Source organism: Eleutherodactylus coqui, chromosome 7 (genome assembly GCF_035609145.1).
Source record: "Eleutherodactylus coqui strain aEleCoq1 chromosome 7, aEleCoq1.hap1, whole genome shotgun sequence".
In the NCBI taxonomy this organism is placed as follows: domain Eukaryota; kingdom Metazoa; phylum Chordata; class Amphibia; order Anura; family Eleutherodactylidae; genus Eleutherodactylus; species Eleutherodactylus coqui.
Window position 1 is genome coordinate 165,897,863 of NC_089843.1, and position 20,196 is coordinate 165,918,058.

At 48.4% G+C, this 20,196-nt stretch overlaps 1 protein-coding gene across 2 annotated transcripts in view; it reads right to left on the reverse strand.

The window, feature by feature from the left end:
- NFKB1 (nuclear factor kappa B subunit 1) overlaps positions 1-17,063 on the reverse strand; it is a 99,180-nt gene extending 82,117 nt beyond the window's left edge. Inside the window, exons 1-2 of one of the 2 annotated variants that reach the window (XM_066573962.1) lie at positions 16,899-17,063; positions 7,896-8,043 (exon numbers count right to left, since the gene is read on the reverse strand). The gene's annotated coding sequence lies outside the window, so the exon portion shown is untranslated. The remainder of the gene's footprint in view (positions 1-7,895; positions 8,044-16,898) is intronic. The other variant, XM_066573960.1, reaches the window with a different exon arrangement.
- Between the last annotated feature and the right edge of the window lie 3,133 nt (positions 17,064-20,196).

A 20,196-nucleotide genomic window follows, 5' to 3' on the forward strand; every position in this document is an offset into this window, starting at 1 on the left:
TTACTGCACTTTTTGCGCCCGTAAGGCATGTTTATTTGCACACGGCAAACAAAGATGCCCCGACTGCAACAGCTAACTAGTCTTAAGGAGTTTCACATGTGGTGTTTTTCCAGTGGAATTACTATGAAATATATCATGCGTCTCTTAACGTTTTGCATTTGCGCACCCCTATTGACTTCTATGGGAACCTGTGATGCGCAGAAAAATTGGGCATGCTGCATTGCTTTTGCGCATTTGAAATACGTAGAAAAAATATGTGAACGAACCCACAGAAATCAAGTTCTATTCTTTTGCGCAAATACGAGTGTGTGACGCCATCCTTAAAGCTAATTCACATGGGCATATGCAGTTTCAGTGTGTGGTTAAAAAAAAAATTTCACTGCATGTAATGTATATGAGCTTATTTGGCGCTTATGCGGATGCATTCATTCCATTTTTCACACTCGCAGAAAAAATCCCAAGAAGATCCAACTGATTCCTTTTTTTCCCAATGTCTCCTGGATTCATGCATACGAAAAGCAGTGACTGCGCACATAACATACAGATTCACTGCATTTTTTTAACACTTCTATAGAATTGAATGGACCAAAATAGGACACTCTGCAGAAACGCAGATCAGAATATACCGCTTTAAACCCAAGGCTTCTACGCTGTCTGTATTGGGCCGTTTTCACACAGCCAAAATAATGGCGAGATTTGTGCATTACGAATATGAACCCCATTCTTTTGGATGGGGTCATACACATGGGTGATTTACCGCACCACAAAACAAATCGCAGCGCGTCCTATGTTTGGGTATACCCTCACATCGCATCACCGATTGCTTCCACTGCAAGGTCTCCCCATTGAAAACAATTGGATACACTCCACGATCCTCCTCCACGGTGGTGGATCGCTACTTCCCCGAAGTGATGTGAGGTGGCTTTCATATAAATCCACAGGGATATTGCATGTTAGCGAGCGTGATATCGAGAAGTGATTCATAGTCTGATATCGCACTCGCCCCTGTGTGAAGTTAGCCTGAAGGACAAAAAAATATGCCTGTGTGAATAAGCCCTTAATATGAGACTATGGACCGCAGAAGTGTAACTGCTATCTGTGCCTTAAAGTGTAACAGTACTTTCAAGAAACTTTTGACACGTCATAGGGACTTGTCACAAGTTTGGATTGTTGGGCGTCCGGCTGCTGAGACCTCCACCGATCGCTAGAGCAAAGCAGCAGAAGACCTCAGCTGAGCGGTATCTCTGTTCATCAGCCGATGGCAGGCTCACAAACTTTTTATTAAGCCCAGCCGAACACCTCTGCTGTTCATTGTAGCAATCTGTGGAGGTCTCAGCACCCGGACCCCAACAAATCAAAGCTTCTGACAAGTCCCCATGACATGCCAAAAGCTTACTGGAAGTACAGATATACTTTAACCCAACCACATTAAAAATAATTAAAACAAAAGTGTCTCCTCAAGATCTCCTCCTACCGAGTTGTTTGGTTTTTAGCTCCCCTAAGAACCAAGCAACTATTGGCCCGTGTAAGCAGGCAGTCCTTTATCTCTAGTGATTGGAGGTGGGCGGCTGGAAAAGATCTTTGGCCCGCTCCGCCTCCATTCTCTGAAAAACTACCGCTCCTTATTACATACAAACAGGCAATTGTCATCTCCCAGCCTGCACACAGGACGACGTCATTACTCTCATAACTTCAGGTTTCACAACTCCAATTATTTAGCACTTTTATCGGCATTCTTTTAAACATCACATCCAAGTCCTTCCCACCTCCTGCGGCCTCCAACTCATAAAAACATCCCATCATTCCTCAACTTTGTCTCCTTGGCAACATCTACTGTACACGTACGTGCATGGGATTCATACGGAGAAGGTTTGGGAGCCCAGACCACTCCATATGAGGTGGATGCCGTCTGTCATTGACAGCTAACACCTGCGGACCGGATTGGAGATACTCCCCATCCCAGCCATTAACCTCTTAGATGCCGAGATTAGTGTTGGCTGCCAAATTAAAATAGCCTTGCAGGAGGAGGGTGTGCCCTCTGTCTCCCGAATGCTTCCCCCCCCCCCCCCCCAAAAGATTAATCACAAGTGCCATTCAGTTGTTATGGCAGGCTGGGGTTTTGTGAAGGCCCAGGGTTGCCACAAACTTTTCCTTCCAGGATGCCCACAAGAGTACAATATACTGGAGTATTGTGTATAAACAATTGCAAGTTCAAGTCCCATATTGGGAGTAAAGGCCCATTCAGACGGGACGAATGTCAGGCAAACTACGCCCGACACTTGTCCCCGCACATACATACTCTCGTGCTGATGTAGCATAAACGATGTACGATGAGCTGAATGCTGATCGTTCAGTGCAAATAGCAGCCATTTAGTACTGAATGGCCGCTATGTTAAGTCAATGGAGAGGGGCGGGGAGCGCGAGGAGAGAAATCTCCTACAGCCTCCCCACCCCCCCGCTGGCCGCTCTGTGAGCGAGCCAGCGATACTAGCTCCTGTGCAGGAGCGAGTGTGTGCGGGGACGAGTTTCGGGCATCGCTTGCCCGAAATACGTCCCATCTAAATGGGTCTGGAAAAAAGTAACATTTTTCTTTTTTCTCTTCATTACCAAAAAATTAAAGCTATTAAAAGTTTGAATACTAATCAGTCCATTTTTAGTTTTAATCAGAGGCAGCACTTTTAGGAGGCCACAAGAATACAGAAGAAGAGCGGGGAGAAAAGCCGGACAGCGCTTCTAGGTGAGTTAACGGGTTTTGTTTTTCTTCTACAGCTAGGGATGATTTTCGGGGTAGGCCTTATATTTCAAGTCCCCCCTGAAAATCATTGCTGCAGGTGTTGCCTTCATCCCATTGCTTGCAATGGGGCGGCAGCAGCACCAGTCCCACTGAAAGCAATGGGATAGCATCGCGCTCCTCTGCCACAGCTGTGGCAGGGGATACTTTCATCCCCACTGCAGACCCCCTCATCACTGAACACTGACAGTGTTGCACAGTGTTCAGTGATGAGGGGACCTTCGTGGAGCAGCTGCGCTGCACATATGAAACTTTGCCCGTTCATGCATTTTACGCTTATGTGAAGAGCGCATTTTTTTCCCCGCGCACATAGGTACACAATAAAACACTCTCGTCTGACCGCGGCCTTAGTCGGGAACTCGGTAACCCAAATGATTGAACACTCCTTCATCTGAGAATTTCAAACACAACCTGAAAACTCCCCTTCAGAAAAGCCTACAAACTCCAGTAACCCTGCTGCCACGGGATGGGACAGGGCCGATCACTTACTAGACAATGGTTGCATCTATTATCATTCAGGAGAGCTACTAAATGATAACTGTGGTTGACAGGAAAACTGTATGAGCACTTCGGACGATCACTTATGGCGGATTATCATTATAGGTCCGACTTGCCCCAATAATTAAATACCTCATAGTCAACTGTCTTTCCTGTTTAACTTTTAGTACAGAATCAATAGCACAGTCCGATACTTGATGCAAAAGAAGAATCCTCTTTATTAATCACAAAGGGTAAGTAGAGGTACCTTTTGCCACGATTAATAAAAACTATTTTGCTTTTGTGTCAAACATCTGAGTGTAGAGTGGATTTTCTACATATAGTAACATAGTATATAAGGCCGAAAAAAAGACATGTCCATCCAGTTCAGCCAATTACCCCCCCCCAACCCCCCAATGTTGATTCAGAGGAAGGCAAAAAAAAATAACCGATGAAGTAGAAGCCAATTTTACCCATTTAAGGGAAAAATTCCTTCCTAACCCCAATCTGGCAATCGGAATAAACTCCGGATCACCAACGCCTTTGAAGTTAATGATTATAACATGTAATAATGTATCGCTGAAGAAAGATGTCCAGGCCACTCTTGAATTCTTATATCGAATTTGCCATCACCACATCCTCAGGCGGAGAGTTCCAGTCTCACTGCTCTTACAGTAAAGAATCCTTCTATGTCTGTGTAGAAACCTTCTTTCGTCTAGCCTTAGATGATGCCCCCTTGTCACAGCCCTGAGTATAAACAGTTATGGATTGAAGAATCCTTTTACAGAGCAGCTGATAGCTGTACAGTACCACTTTTTCTAGCGTCTAACCTTTGGTAAAGTTCACCTACTTCCTTCCATAGTGCGGCACATTTATTGAAGGCAGCTACACATTGCATCATTGAATGAATAACCCAAATAAAGGAAGCAAAGCCTAGTATAACACAAAGATTTAGCATCGGTAAAGTAAAAGAAAGGGAACTTTGAACGAAACAAAAACCCAAGTAAAGTTTCATCTACGTTGCAAATGCCAGCGAGTAAAACACTGGTCCCTCCTCGAAACCTGACGGTGTCTACCGAAAGAGGATACTATGTCCTTCTGTACATGCAGATTACCCTAATGGTATGAAACATGTGAGACCAGTTCCACTAATAGGTTTCTTCTGACTACTTCCGTGTGCCTATGTCTTATTTCCCCACTGGTCTACACGTTTCCTTCTATCTGGCCTCCGATGTCGTTTGCTCTCCGGTTATCAGCATTCTGTCTCCATTCTCAGAAGACGATGTATCTCAATCTCTTACATACATGTTATTTTTTTACAATTTTTGCCTAATCCATGTGTTTTCTCCATTTCTCGCTTTATGCATTCATAGCCTACCTTAGTTCGGCAAATATGATGTTGTCACAAATTGGAAACTTATTTCTCCTCATCTGGTGGTTACACGCAGTGTAATAACGTCACTCGCTGCTCAGCTTCCTCCCACCGTTTGTTGCGTGTTGCTAAGAGAACGTGTACGGCTAATTTCCCCGACCCATTTTCTGTTTCGGCTCGGCAGTATTGCAAGGTTCACAAGATAACCGCGATCTGATCTTGACATCGGCTAAATGCCTGAACCTTGTGCCCGAATGTCAGCGCTCTGTGCAACCAGGTACTTCAAACACATCTTGTGATCAACAAGAAACCTTGGCACAAAAAGGAAGCAGAAGTGGCTAAAATAATCCAGATGGTGATTAGTATACTTGACTGTATCTACATAATGATATGTATCTTCTAATGATCTCCCGGAGTTCTGTACACTTACCGCATGCTAATGTCATCTATTACACTGATGGCGCTTCCTTAAATCTGGAACGTTGTAACTTGTTTTCTTGTATTGTATGAAGAAAAGCAAAACTGAAAGTATGCAGGTTCTTAAAGATGAAAGCACATTGTATCTTAGGCCGGGCTCATGCGGGGCGGACCGGATTCTGCATGCGGGAGGGCCACAACGGATTCCAGGTGTGAGCCCGGCCAGGCATCCAGCTAACTTGCTATTACTGTACTGCTAATGACCATGGCGGCTCGCTGGCGGTCATGCACAGTATTGTTTGTTTGTATCTCCCGTGCCGGCGCTTAGCGATGACACGGGTACCCGCAGCCCATATGCAACTTTAAATACGTATGGGCTGTGGGTTACATCGTCTCCATTGACCTCAATGGAGGCAGTCTACACGGATTCCGTGGCAAAATGGAGCATGCTGCGTTTTTTCCCCCCCTGCTCGTGGAATAACGAAAAAGTGAAAAGGTATGCGTTTCACTGTATATCTCCTGCGCAGATAATGCTGGCGCAATCCAAATCCGCCTGTGTGAGCTCTGCCTTAACCCCAAAATACCAGACTGCCTGCATGTCCATGCCAAAAATTATAAGAGAAAACAAGAACCCAATATGCTTGAATTCTAGTGAAAATCTAACTTCTAAGGGAGCCTGTCATCACCTACGAGCACCATAGACTAAGTTATGGTGCTGATTGGAGTTTTTATGCCTACTGGGCTCCCCATTCCCGCACCGTTAAGATGGCGCACAGACTTGTCTCTGCCAGCTGTGAATGTGCACGCTCCTAGAGAACAATGGGAGTGAGCGTGCACAGCCTGCAGAGATGATAGCGCGGGCAAGGGACCCCAGTAACTTAGTTTATGGTGCTCATAGGGGGTGACAAGTTCCCTTTAAGGGAATCTGTCACATATACTGTAGCTCTTCATAGGTCTCCTCTATACACCGTTGATCACGCTTGTAGATTTGCTGCTCTGTCTTGCCCAAGAATAGGGTGACTGTCCAATGTGCCCTCTATAGATGGAACAAGAATCAGCCCATTGTAACGAGCGCCAATCAACAAGTGATTGTCTCTGGTTCACTGCTGTTTGCACACGGCAGAGAATCTCTTTATACTTTATTACCAAGCCTCTAAGAGGAAGTACTACGTATGATGACACGCTCAATGAGAAGTTCCAGGGAAATTTCATATAAATTGCATATATTATGGAGTTGTAAGAAAGCATCACTAATGTGAGGGCTACAAGCAATCAGTGATGACTTTGCCTTCCCGTGTGTGTATATAGATCTAGATAGGACTACTTTTGTTAAAAGACTTCTTTGAGGTTAGACATGATGAGGGCCCGGGCGCTGAGCCTGCTGCATAGCCAGCGGGTGCCAGCTGTTGGAAATAGCTTACCAAAACAGCAGGATGTCAGCATCTCCTACCAATATGTTATCTGAAAACGTATAGAATGGATGGGTCAATCCAGTGATTATATCTGCTGATGCATTAACCCTTTCCAATCCACTTTGTATCCTGGTTTTCCTAGGGGGCTTACTCTTTTTCTGCCATTATACAATGGCGCTATAGGCTGGCTAAAGCCAGTACTGCATGAGGTAACACGTTGGATAGGCTCCGACAGCAGGGAGGCTGGCAATATACAGTAAGAGAGCCCCGACGGACGTCTTCCAACATCGGAGCTGTACAGCCTTAAATCATAATGTCTTCAGAAGTCAGACAGTGGATTGGAAAGGGTTAATAAAGGGGATTCCAGTGCTGTTTCACTTGTGGATGTCGGAGCAGAATGGAAGCTGACAGCCAGAGGGAGGGTCAACCCTTCAACTCACCATTTCCCCCTCTGATGCGATCCCAGGCAGAATGCCTATGGGCGCCAGGATAGCCTCGGGCCGAGTGAAGGTGACTGTCATTTGAAGATATTTTATATATTAAAAGTAGTACAGTAAAAGATATAGCTTTGGTATGGTAGTGATTGTACTGTCCCATACAATATAGTTATCATGCCATTTTTGTGTGCACACCGTGGAGACAAGACGCACCCAACGATGGCGAATTTTGTTTTTCTTTCTTTTCATTCCACTTATAATTTTTTAGTAAAGTTTTTCAGTACATTATGTGGAACCCCTGACATAGAGCACAAAACAAGCCCTCAGACCGCTATATGGAGGCATAAATAAAAGGGTTAGGATTTTTTAAAAGTAGGGAGGAAAAAACCAAAATAAAAAAAGGGCCGTATCCTTAAAGGGGTTGTCCCGCGGCAGCAAGTGGGTCTATACACTTCTGTATGGCCATATTAATGCACTTTGTAATGTACATTGTGCATTAATTATGAGCCATACAGAAGTTATAAGAAGTTTTTCACTTACCTGCTCCGTTGCTAGCGTCCTCGTTTCCATGGAGCCGACTAATTTTCGCCGTCTAATGGCCAAATTAGCCGCGCTTGCGCAGTCCCGGTCTTCTTCTTTTTTCAATGGGGCTGCTCGTGCTGGATGCCGGCTCCGTGTAGCTCCGCCCCGTCACGTGCCGATTCCAGCCAATCAGGAGGCTGGAATCGGCAATGGACCGCACAGAAGCCCTGCGGTCCACCGAGTGAGAAGATCCCCGCGGCCATCTTCATCAGGTAAGTAAGAAGCCACCGGAGCGCGGGGATTCAGGTAAGCGCTCTCCGGTGTTCTTTTTTAACCCCTGCATCGGGGTTGTCTCGCGCCGAACAGGGGGGGGGGGGTTTGAAAAAAAAACAAACCCCGTTTCGGCGCGGGACAACCCCTTTAAGGGGTTCTGACATGAAGAAGAAAAAATTTTTACTCCCCCTTACCTGGCCAGGAGATTCTGCGTGGGTGCAGCGGATACGCGGCCCGTCCTGACTCCTGTCAGAGGGCACCTCTCCACTGCACGTGTGCGCAATCCCACAGGGGGGGGGGGTGTGGCCCGTCCTTGGCTCGTTGGAGGAGGAAGACTGCCTGCTGGGAGATGACCCCTGATCACAACCACAACAGAACACAAGGCAAGTATTATGTTTTTATGCTTTAACAGCCAAAAATCGTGGGTTCCCTGTGCCCATTAGGCAGACCAGGGAACAATGGCTGTTTAAGCATAAAAACCTTATTCGTGTCAGATCCCCTTTAAGGGGTTAATACAGCACATTAAAGATATTTGATTCTTCTGCCTGTGAATTTAAACACCTTTCACCGGACTGATTCTAAAACGTAACTTTTAATGATTTAGATCAAAATTAGTTTCTGGGCTTCAAAGGTAGAATAAACCTAAACACCGAACACTAATCCCACCCCCTTAGGATGCATTCAGACGACCGTATATCAGACGGGTATTCACGCCGGACGATATACGGCGTCTCTCTCTGCAGGGGGAGGAGGCTGGAAAGGCTGGGAGCAGTGCTCTGAGCTCCCACCCCCTCTCTGCCAACTCTCCACTGCCTGCACTATTTTCAATGAGGAGAGGCGAGACGGGGTGGAGCTAATTCCCAGAATTTAGCCACGCCCCCATCCGGCCTCCTCTCATTGCAAATAGTGCAGAAGGGCGGAGAGGGGGTGGAGGAGGCAGATAGGGGGCAGGAGCTCAGAGAACTGCTCCCACCTCCTCCCTCTGCAGAGAGAGACGCCGTGTATTGGCTGCCGTGATATACGGTCGTCTGAATGCCCCCTTAGGCTGGGTTCACACGGGGCTGACTTGCTGTGGAAATTCCATGCAGAATTTTGCTGCGACAGATCCGCCTGCGCCCGCTAATCCCAAATCCGGCACAGCGAAGCCGCTGCTGCGGTGCGGATTCCCAGGATGCAGCATGTCCATTTCTTTTTTTCTGCTGCGGCCCCGCTCTCCTCTGTGGGAGAGCCGGCCGCAACAGAAAAGCGTGCGGTGAAGCCGCTCCAGCGGAAATCTCGCTGTAGCAAAACCGCAAGATTTCCGCCAAGAATATGACCCGTGTGACCCCAGCCTAAGGCTCCATTTAGACGGGACGAATATAAAATAAAACATGCTGCAATTCTCCCCGGCGAGCGGAAAATCGCAGTTGATTGCCGCTCATGGTCCGGGGAGAATCGTTTAACACAGCATGTCTATGGACGGACATTGCTGTGGAATTCGCGGCAGGTGTCTAACTGCGAATTTCACAGTGATAATCAGTCCGTGGACTTTTGGCCTAAGGGTTTATTCACAGGAGAGTATATCGGCCGCAGATTTAACGGCCGGCCGATATATGCTACCATCTGATCTGTCTTCCCATTCCCCTCGCCCTCACTGGCTTTCTGCCCCTCTTCTCCCCTCCAGCTTGTTGCAATGGAAAGGAACAGAGCTAAGCTTCACCCCTATCCCGCCCCTCCCATTGCTGGCTGAGGACAAGGGGAGGGGAGATTAGCTCCACCCCCTCCCATTGCTGGCTGAGGACAAGGGCAGGGGAGATTAGCTCCACCCCCTCCCATTGCTGGCTGAGGACAAGGGGAGGGGAGATTAGCTCCACCCCTCCCATTGCTGGCTGAGGACAAGGGCAGGGGAGATTAGCTCCACCCCCTCCCATTGCTGGCTGAGGACAAGGGGAGGGGAGATTAGCTCCACCCCTCCCATTGCTGGCTGAGGACAAGGGCAGGGGAGATTAGCTCCACCCCCTCCCATTGCTGGCTGAGGACAAGGGGAGAGGAGATTAGCTCCACCCCCTCCCATTGCAAACAGCCAGAGGGGAGGAGAGAGGCAGAGAGCCGGCAAGGGGGAAGACAGCAGAGATGGTAACGTTAAAATGGTGGCCAATATACGCTAAGACGAAAAAGCCCTAAGACTGATAGTAATTTACACATAGATCTAAAGAGAACTCAGATTGTGAGAAGCTCTCCAGGATCAGGGATTGTGCTAACAGAACAACCACATGATCATAATGGATTGATCTATGGTGATCCTGAAAAGCACTAGTACTAGATATTAGAGGATTCTAGATCTTCACAATAATGAGATTCACTACTAATTGTTTGGTTCGTTTAGTTCAGTACGTTAAAGGCAATAGATAGAAGAGCAGGAACACTAGTAGTCCGGGAGTGTACAAATAAATGGCCAGACTCCGTGGGAGAAACACAGATGGATCAGTAATGCTCCAGTGTGGTACGGGACTTGGGAAAAAAAGAAATAGTGTAACAACTGCTATTGCTTTCTGTTGTCAGCCAGAAAGCTGAAGTATATTCCAGACTTTCCTGCTATTTCTAAATGTTTCTATGCACACAGGATGTAGTTACTGCTTACTAACTGATGCCTTATTAACTGCTCTTCTCCTTATGTAAAATGTATTCTTCTAGAAGTACTATACACTACCGTCAGCTGAGTCTAAATAACACTATTGTCATTTGATGCCAAGAAAGCCGTACATTACACCCCCCCCCCTCTTGTTCTCTGTTTAAAGTGAAAGTATATTTTAACCAATAGCCATGACGCTGTGAATAAGCAGCCTACTTGGTGTAAAGCTGTATGAATCCCTCTGTCTAACAGTAAGGCCCCCTGTCCATGGCTGTTGCAAAATATCGCCAGCGATATTCAGCCGCGGGGGATGAGTGGGCAGCGCTGACAGGTCTCAGCGGTGAGCCTATGACAGATAGGCTCACCACAAAGAATTGCGGCATGCCGCGCTTTAGATCCCACGAGCGGAGATTCGCTATGATTTTCGTTGACACTGCGGCTGCGCTTTCCATGCGTGGACATGCAGCCTAAGGGCTTATTCAGATGACCGTATATCGGCCGCGTATTCATGCCGGCCGATATACAGCGTCCCTCTCTGCAAGGGGAGGAGGCTGGAAGAGACGGGAGCAGTGCTCTGAGCTCCCTCCCCCACTCCGCCCCTCTGCACTATTTGCAATAAGGGGAGGCGGGACAGGGCAGAGCTAATTCATGCCACTTAGCCCCACCCCTCTCATTGCAAATACTGCAGAGGGGGTGGAGAGGAGGCAGAGAGGGGGCGGGAGCTCAGAGTGCTGCTGCCAGCTCTTCCAGCCTCCTCCCCCTGCAGAGAGAGACGACGTATATCGGCCGGCGTGAATACCCGGCCGATATAGGGTCGTCTGAATAAGCCCTTAGACTGTCCTTGTTGCCCATAGCAACCAATCACGGCGCAACTTTCATTTCATATAGTGCTTTGGTAAAATGAAAGCTGAGTTCTGATTGGTTGCTAGAGGCAACATGGACAGTCTTACTGTTGGGCAGCTTTGATGAATGAAGCTCTTGTGAATCCATGTGTTCAGTGTTTTTAGTGCTTGTAAAAAAATGCCAAGAAATTCAAATGTTCTGCATATTGTTTTTTACCATTTAAACATTTAAGCAACATTTATAGTTTTTTGCGCGCTCATCGATGTATTTTACTGTACTTTTTGCAAGCGCAAGGCATGTGCGTTTGCGTGTGTCAAAAAAAAGTGATGCTCCCAGCCATGGGTAACTAGTCCCAGATACTGTCTTTTTCCTGCACAATTACGCAGCGATTCACGCGTCTCCTTGGATTTTTGGCATCCCCATTGACTTCTACGGGGACTTCTGGTGGGCAGGAAAATAGAGCGTACTGTGATTACTTTTGCGCGACTGAAATGTGCAGGAAATATATTCTTATGTGAACGAACCCGTTAAAATCAATGGACGCTATTCACTGCGGACGCAAATTTTGCGTGCACAAATACGCCCGTGTGAAGGCAACCTAATGAACACAAAAGACATCATGAGACGAGTCCATAACGGAGTTTTGAGGCACCTTTTTATCGTTCAGTCTTCTATCTGCCTCTGAAGGCCGCGGCCTCATATTAATGTCACTGAGTGGAATAAATGAGTTTCAGGCTACATAATAAAGCCGTTCTAAGAAACCGTATTTCTAGAAACCTCTTCCTTACCCAAAGTACACTATTAGTGAGGGGGTGGCTTATTGGGGACAATCCTTCCTGTAGAGGAGCTGGTGATGGGCAGCCTACAACTGGAGAAGGCCCTTTGGGGTGAAACGTTAGCATTTTTTGTAGGCCTAATAAAAAGGACAACTGGTTGTCCCGGACTAGAGAAGAAACAGCGTGATATCTGATCTATGCCTGCTACTGTAGTTCAGCTCCATTCTCTAAAACGGGAATAAGCTGTAATACGAGGTACGGCCTGTGGACAGATGTGGCGCTGTTTCTGGAAAAACAGCAGACCTTGATTTCTAGTCTTAAACAAAGCTTCCAAGGTTTAATTTCTATCTGATTCCCTGGGAACCTTTTTCTTCTGCCTACATATCCATCAAGATGCAGAATCATGTAATGTACTTTCTGTAGGAAGTGCTTAAAGGGGGGGTCTGGGATTTTTTCTATCAAAGGATAAGTAACAGAGTATGTAAGGCCGGAGACATATGTCCATCCAGTTCAGCCTATTACCTCCCACTGTTGATAAAAAGGAAGGCAAAAAAACCAATGAGGTAGAAGCTAATTTTCAGCATTTAACAGAAAAAAAAATCCTTCCTGACTCCAATTTGGCAATCCGAATAATCCCCGGATCACCGACCCTCTGAAGTGATCAGTGGTTATAGAACACATAATATTGTTTCACGCAAGAAAGGCGGCCAGGTCCCTCTTGTACTCTTTTATCAAATTTGCCATCTCCACGTCCTCAGAGTCCCACAGTCTCCCTGCTCTTACAGTAAAGAACCCGCTTCTATGCTGGTGTAGAAACCTTCTTTCCTCTAGACGTAGAGGGCGCCGCCTTGTTAGTCAGTCCTGGGTATAAACAGATGATAGGAGAGATCTCTGTATTGTCCCCTGATATATTTATACATAGTTATTAGGTCGCCCCTCAGACGTGCTTTTTTCTAAACTAAATAACCCCAATTTTGATAACCTTTCTGGGTATTGTAGTCCGCCCATTCCGTTTATTACTGTAGTTGCCCGCATTTGTTCCCGCTCAAGCTTTGATTGTCAGGACCAGCGACTCTCAGGGTCTCTGTACCAGCACCGCCGGTCGTATTTCCCGGCCTGCGGGGGTGCGGTGCAGGTGAGCCCTGCTCTTGGTGACCTTCCCTGGCCGACGTAATTTTGGCCGCCGGCTCTGGGGGCACGCTCCCGTGCTTAGGGAACGGGCACCTAGGTAGCCGGGTTGCTGGGGACACGGTTGGTGACTTTCCGTGACGCATCCCCGTTGCCATATCCTGGCACACTTGCTCTGCACTCACTGATTGATGTCTGGGTCTCTGCTCTGCACTCGCTGCTTCATGTCTGGGTCCTGCTGCTGTCAGGCTCCCCGCCCCAATCATCTGCTGGGTGGCAGTTCTGACAGCATTTAAACTGCTCTGTTTCCTCCTGAAGTTGCCAGTGTAGGTTTGGTCTCCATCTACACCCGTGTACCCTTGGATTGATGCCCAGCTTCGACACACCTTCGCCTGACCCCTTGTACCTCGCCTTCTCCTGTTGCTGACCCGGATTTCCTGACCTGCCTTCATGTTTGTGTGTCTTCTTGTATTTGTCTGTGTTTCTGGCTTCTGCCCCGCATCCATAGTGAGCCTAGGGACTGTCGCCCAGTTGTCGCCCTGGGGCTTGGCCTAGGGGGGCAAGTAGGTAGGGACAGGTGTTGCGGGTAGTTTCAGGGACTTCCAGTTACCCAGACCCCAGTTCCATGACACTGTTATGTCCTTCTCGAGAACTGGTGCCCAAAATTGTACCCAATACTCAATGTGTGGTCTGACCACTGACTTGCGAATCCACCTGTGTGCAGGCGGCCTTACATTGCGAAATCCGGAGCGGGATTCCACCTCCGGATTCTGCAGCAAATCCAGCCCATAGCATGCTAGGGGAGAAATGCTGAAATTTTGTGTGGGCTACACAAAGCCGGCTTCCATTGAAGTCAATGGAAGCTGTGCGTCCCATGGGCATTCTACAATCATCACTGCAGAATGGTTGTGGCAGCCGCGTCATCGCCATAGCAGCAGCGCAGCGTCCTTTGTACCTTGTCGGCCGGCACATCAGCAGCAGAGGAGAAGACAGCAGAGAAGTACGCTGGGGCCACCGCCCGGGCACCAGGTCAAACTCTGCTGTGGGAATCCCACATGCGGGGTCCATTCCGCCTGTGCGCAGGCGGCCTAAAGAGGAAGACCAATGTTCTCATCATCTGCCCTTAGACCTTTTTTGATGCACCCCATGATCCTATTGGCCTTGGCAGCAGCCGCCTGACACTGGTTGCTCCAGTCAAGCTTACAGTTAGCTTAAAACCCCAAGTCCTTTTCCATGTCGGTGTCCCCCAGTGGTTTCCCATTTAGTGTGTAATGGGGACAGGTATTTCCTTTGCCCATGTGTAGACTATTACATGTATCAGTGTTAGGGCGCCCACCCACTGGCGTTTTTTTACCTGCGTTTTGCGTTTTTCCTGCACAGGCATAGAGATAACATGTGTTCCTGTCCACTGGCGTTTTTTTTGCGTTGCGTTTGCGTTTTTAACATAGGAACTGTCAGTTGCATATGTGTCCTTATTTTTCTCCTAATGCACCCATGAAAGTCAATGGAAATTAATGGAAAAGCCGCGAAAACGCTGCGAAAACGCCGCGAAAAACGCGCGGAAAAATCATACGTGTGGAGATAGGTCACTTCTTGATGTGGATTCCATGCGCCAACTGCGATGGGTAGCTGTGCGCCAATTTGCCTCCGTTTAGACCTGCCGAATTACTCCCATGTGAATGAGCAAACGACGCCCGCGTTCACTTACACGGCCGGACACGGCCGATCCATCATTCACACCAGGAATCGTTCACAGATGATGAGAGCGACTGAACGACCGGTCTTTAAACCGACGGAGCGAACGAGCCAACGGCGATCTTTATGGCTGCGGAAACTGAACGATGAATGAAAAGCGAACGCCGTCCGATCCCTGCCGCATTTACACGGAGCGATTTATTGTTGGTTTATTTTTGCTCGTTTGAATGATTTTTCCGTGCAAAATGTCCCAAAATCCACCAGCGGATCGGCAGTACTGCGAATCAGACAGGAAGCTGAAGGAGAACCACAAAGTCTCGAATTTTTGGAGAAAAGTACTGCTGCGCGCACAAGGCGCGATTCGGAATGGTGTTTAAAGAAAAAAAAAAAGCCTGTAAATGACGTGTTTTGAAGTTTTGATTTTTTTAACTGGATTATTTTTAATTTGTATAGTTTAATATGAATTACTATTTTTTTTTTCTTTTTCCAAGCATTTTTGACATTATTCCATGAAAAACCCTTAAAGAACACGATACCGCCGGAAAACCGGAAACCTGATGCAGATGTGAAAGGGGCCTAAAGGGGCGTTGCCATAAAAATCGGGCGCTTTTTTTTTTTTTTTTTTCCCACATGCATGAAAACGCAGAATTATAAAACCCCTATTTTCCCACTTTTTTTTTTTTTAAATCGCCCATATTTCCCTACGGAAACTTCGTTTTATAGCAAAGCAGGAACTTGCAATTTTCATGCAATGCGTTTTCACCTTCGCACCACTTACGCAAAAAAAATAAATAAAATCACAAGTAGCAGTGTTTTTTGCAAGAAAAAGCATCGCTCAGTGAAGGGCGCCTGCACACTTGCAATAACATTGCGCAATTTTTGCACAGTGCGAGAGTGGAAACGCAGAATTATGAAACCAATATTCTTTTTCTAGCCCGTTTTTCCCCATGGATCCTCCTTTTTTATGGCATCACAACGCACGAGCGCGCGATTGGCGTGACGCATTTATAACGTTAGTCCTGACTTTCGCACGAGACGGCAGCGATGCCATGCATGACTTTTCACAAGAAAAAGCAGCGCTGACGCTCAAAATCACCTAAAGGAAGCTGCGATTTTGCGGTGCGTTCGCGCGCCGATCGCCCGTGTGACGGAGACTCCCAGCCTCTCCAGTAACATCTGGTCGCTACACTTTACCCAGAAAAGCCAAGAATCCCACCTAAAATCCTGTAATCATAAGTGTAAGAATGGCAGAACCCCCCATAAGTGCCACTCTAGGCAGTGGCATCGGTCAATCTACGCGGGCGCCATAATGTGAGCGTGAGAACAGACATCTGTCCTGGCAACGAACGCAAAAAATAGTCCTGCGACCTCAACGTGTAAACCAGCAGGTTACAAGACAGCCAGGAAGGAGTTAAACATCCGTCAGCTGCTGGCAATGTGGCAGAGCGCCATCACCGCAGGTAGCCATGCCACAGCGCCCCCTAAAGGACCATGTCTAGTAGTGGCATCACCGCAGGTGACCTTAGGGCAGCCATGCCACAGCACCCTCTGCAGGACCTTGTCTAGTAGTGGCATCACCGCAGGTGACCTCAGGGCAGCCATGCCACAGGTATCCCTGCTCCAGTGCCCCCTAAAGGACCATGTCTGGTAGTGGCATCACTGTACGTGACCTCAGGGCAGCCTTGCCACAGGTACCCCTGCTCCAGCGCCCCCTGAAGGACCGTGTCTAGTAGTGGCATCACTGCAGGTGACCTCAGGGCAGCCATACCACAGCACCCCCTGAAGGACCATGTCTGGTAGTGGCATCACTGTAAGTGACCTTAGGGCAGCCATGCCACAGGTACCCCTGCTCCAGTGCCCCCTGAAGGACTGTGTCTAGTAGTGGCATCACTGCAGGTGACCTCAGGGCAGCCGTGCCACAGGTATCCCTGGTCCAGCGCCCCGTGAATGACCATGGCTAGTAGTGGCATCACCTCAGGGCAGCCGTGCCACAGGTACCCCTGCTCCAGCGCCCCCTGAAGGGCCATGGCTAGCAGTGGCATGTCCTCCCTCCATGTGCCCAGCGCTTCAGGAAGTGTCTGTAGACTCATGTCACTGGCAGCCTGTCAGGGCCCGCTGGGACTAGTAGTTCCCCGAGTCCTTACCTGTGAGCGCCGGACTCTTCCCTCCAGCACAGTCGCGGGGCCGCCGTGCCCCTAGCAGCCCATCGCCCTCTGCTTGTGGTGGCCGGGCGCCTCTCAGTTTCCTTGTTTTGTCGGTGCTCGGGGCGGGTATGTGGGTGAGCTCATGGCGGTCCCTCCTCCCAGGCTGGAGGTGTGCGGCTGCGGCTCGCAGAACTCTTCTCACTTCCTGACTGGAAATTCCCATGTAGTGTCAGTGCGGAGAGCGGCCTGACAGCAAGATGTCACTGGGGGGCGACAGCGCGTCATGGGGAAGTCCACCCCGTGGGCTGACATCGGGGAGCTGCTACTTCATCCTCATCATCCTCTCATGCGGGCTCTGGAGGGCCCGGAATGGGGAACTATTCCATATGATGTGTATGCACCCGATTATAAGAAAAAATATATATATATTCCCCTATTTATATGTGTGTGTGTATATATATATATATATATATATATATATATATATATATATGTGTATATAATATATAGTGTATATATTTATTATACACTCTCAGAATCTGTAATAATATATATATAAATACATTTTCCTATAAATACACATGTATAATTTTTTATATATATTATACACACACGGGCGGATTCCAATTGTGTAACCCGCGATCGGCGTCCGTGCGGAGGAATCTCGGGCATTGAACATCATGTTCTTACGCTTTATCGCTCACACTCGCAGATACAACTTGCATGTTCAGCAAGCGCAGGAAATTGCAGCTTTCTCTATGGGGCCGCAGGTTCTGCACAGACGACCTCCATTTAGTGGAGGCTGCCCGACCCGCAGCCCATATGCACTTGGCATTGCGTATGGACTGCGGGCACCCGCATCATTGTTATGCAATGGCGCGGGAAATACAGACATTAAAAAAAACTGTACAATGCATGGCCGACAGCGAGCCGCCGCAGTCATCCGCAATACAGCAAAATAAAGTACGCAGGGTCGCCGGGGGGCTCACTAATGGAACGCGCTACGTATACTGTTATAATCTGGTAATAATATATATGCATGTTTATACATAAAAATATAAATACAGTGTGTGTGTGTGTGTATATATATTAGATTCCAGTTGTGAAATGTGGGCATTGAAAAGCTGGAGTTCAGTTAGTGCCCACTACTTGTCCCACCACCCAAGGGGGTCACATTGAATTGATGTAATGTGGATAAAACCTGGGATCTTTGCATGATATAAATAACGGCTTACCATGTACACGTGCAGCGTCCGAGGAGACAGCGGGGTAGAGGGATAACCTCGTCCGAGGAGACAGCGGGGGAGAGGGATAACCTCGTCCGAGGAGACAGCGGGGGAGAGGGATAACCTCGTCCGAGGAGACAGCGGGGGAGAGGGATAACCTCGTCCGAGGAGACAGCGGGGTAGAGGGATAACCTCGTCCGAGGAGACAGCGGGGTAGAGGGATAACCTCGTCCGAGGAGACAGCGGGGTAGAGGCATAACCTCGTCCGAGGAGACAGCGGGATTAGAGGGATAACTTCGTCCGAGGAGACAGCGGGGGAGAGGGATAACCTCGTCCGAGGAGACAGTGGGATTAGAGGGATAACTTCGTCCGAGGAGACAGCGGGGGAGAGGGATAACCTCGTCCGAGGAGACAGCGGGGGAGAGGGATAACCTCGTCCGAGGAGACAGCGGGGGAGAGGGATAACCTCGTCCGAGGAGACAGCGGGGGAGAGGGATAACCTCGTCCGAGGAGACAGCGGGGGAGAGGGATAACCTCGTCCGAGGAGACAGCGGGGGAGAGGGATAACATCGTCCGAGGAGACAGCGGGGGAGAGGGATAACCTCGTCCGAGGAGACAGCGCGGAAGAGGGATAATCTCGTCCGAGGAGACAGCGGGGGAGAGGGATAACCTCGTCCGAGGAGACAGCGAGATTAGAGGGATAACCTCGTCCGAGGAGACAGCGGGATTAGAGGGATAACCTCGTCCGAGGAGACAGCGGGATTAGAGGGATAACCTCGTCCGAGGAGACAGCGGGGGAGAGGGATAACCTCGTCCGAGGAGACAGCGGGGTAGAGGGATAACCTCGTCCGAGGAGACAGCGGGGGAGAGGGATAACCTCGTCCGAGGAGACAGCGGGGGAGAGGGATAACCTTGTCCGAGGAGACAGCGGGGGAGAGGGATAACCTTGTCACAGGGCTCTACCATCTCCACCCTAAGGGTAGCTCAGGACCCGACCTCATTACTGCTGGGGGAGATCACGGAAATAGTAACAAGGGTTGCCTGTAGTCCAACTTGTCACTTGTGACGCCAACGTTCTGTCCTCTGCAGGGGATTCCTCCGAAGTCAAGCTCTGGAAATAAAGTAGTCCACGCACAAAGTACACTTTTCTGCACTGAAACCGGGGACATTCGGTTCTGCCCATTTAATTAAACATGTATCAATGATAACAGTCGAGGAATTCTTCCAGTGGTGATGCAGAGAGGATTCATGGGGTATTGGTATCTCCACAGTCCCAGTCATCTGCAGCCATTAACCCCTTCCCCTCGGTAACTCTCTTTCTCTCTTGCCAGTCACTCACAATTCTCTCGCTTGCTAAGGACTCCTTTCTCCCTCTCCAGACTCCACATCCAATGGTCAACAACCAATCCACGAACAGGCAAAACACAATTTTCAGACAACTCCAGACATTAACCCTTCCATGCCTGCCGATATCCAATAGACATAAACCTAATGCATTCCACAAAAACAATACAGTGCACAAGACAAACATAGAACATTCTGGAGGGGATCCCAGTAACTCTGGGCCACTACACATGGGTTACTGAGTAATTTATATACAGGGGGTCTCTAAAGTAAGTCCCACAGTAATAAAGGGTTCATATACAGTGCTCAGCTCTAGGATAATTCTAATGCAGTTACCACATAATAGCCAGCTTCACACAGTAATAGTGATTAGTTACTCCCCCCCCCCATAAGCACAGGTGACGTTTTTTGATTGGCGTAGTCCATTTTCGGTTTTTGGGGGTGGTGTTCTTTTTTTTTTTTTCTTTTTTCATTTTTGCATCTTTCTGTCTGAGTTCTATCAGCCTCCATTGAGCTCTGCAGACTCTCCCGATCCTGCTGCTACCACCTCCTCTTAGGCTGGGTTCACACAGGGCAGACTTGCCGCGGAAATCTCGCTGCTGCAAATCCGCATGCGGACGCTAATCCCAGGATTAGCAAGCCATGTGGAAGAAATTTGTGAAAAATCTCGTCCACACGGGATGGCCAATCCGTCGCGGCAGAAGCTGGCGCTGCGGCGCAGATTTCCC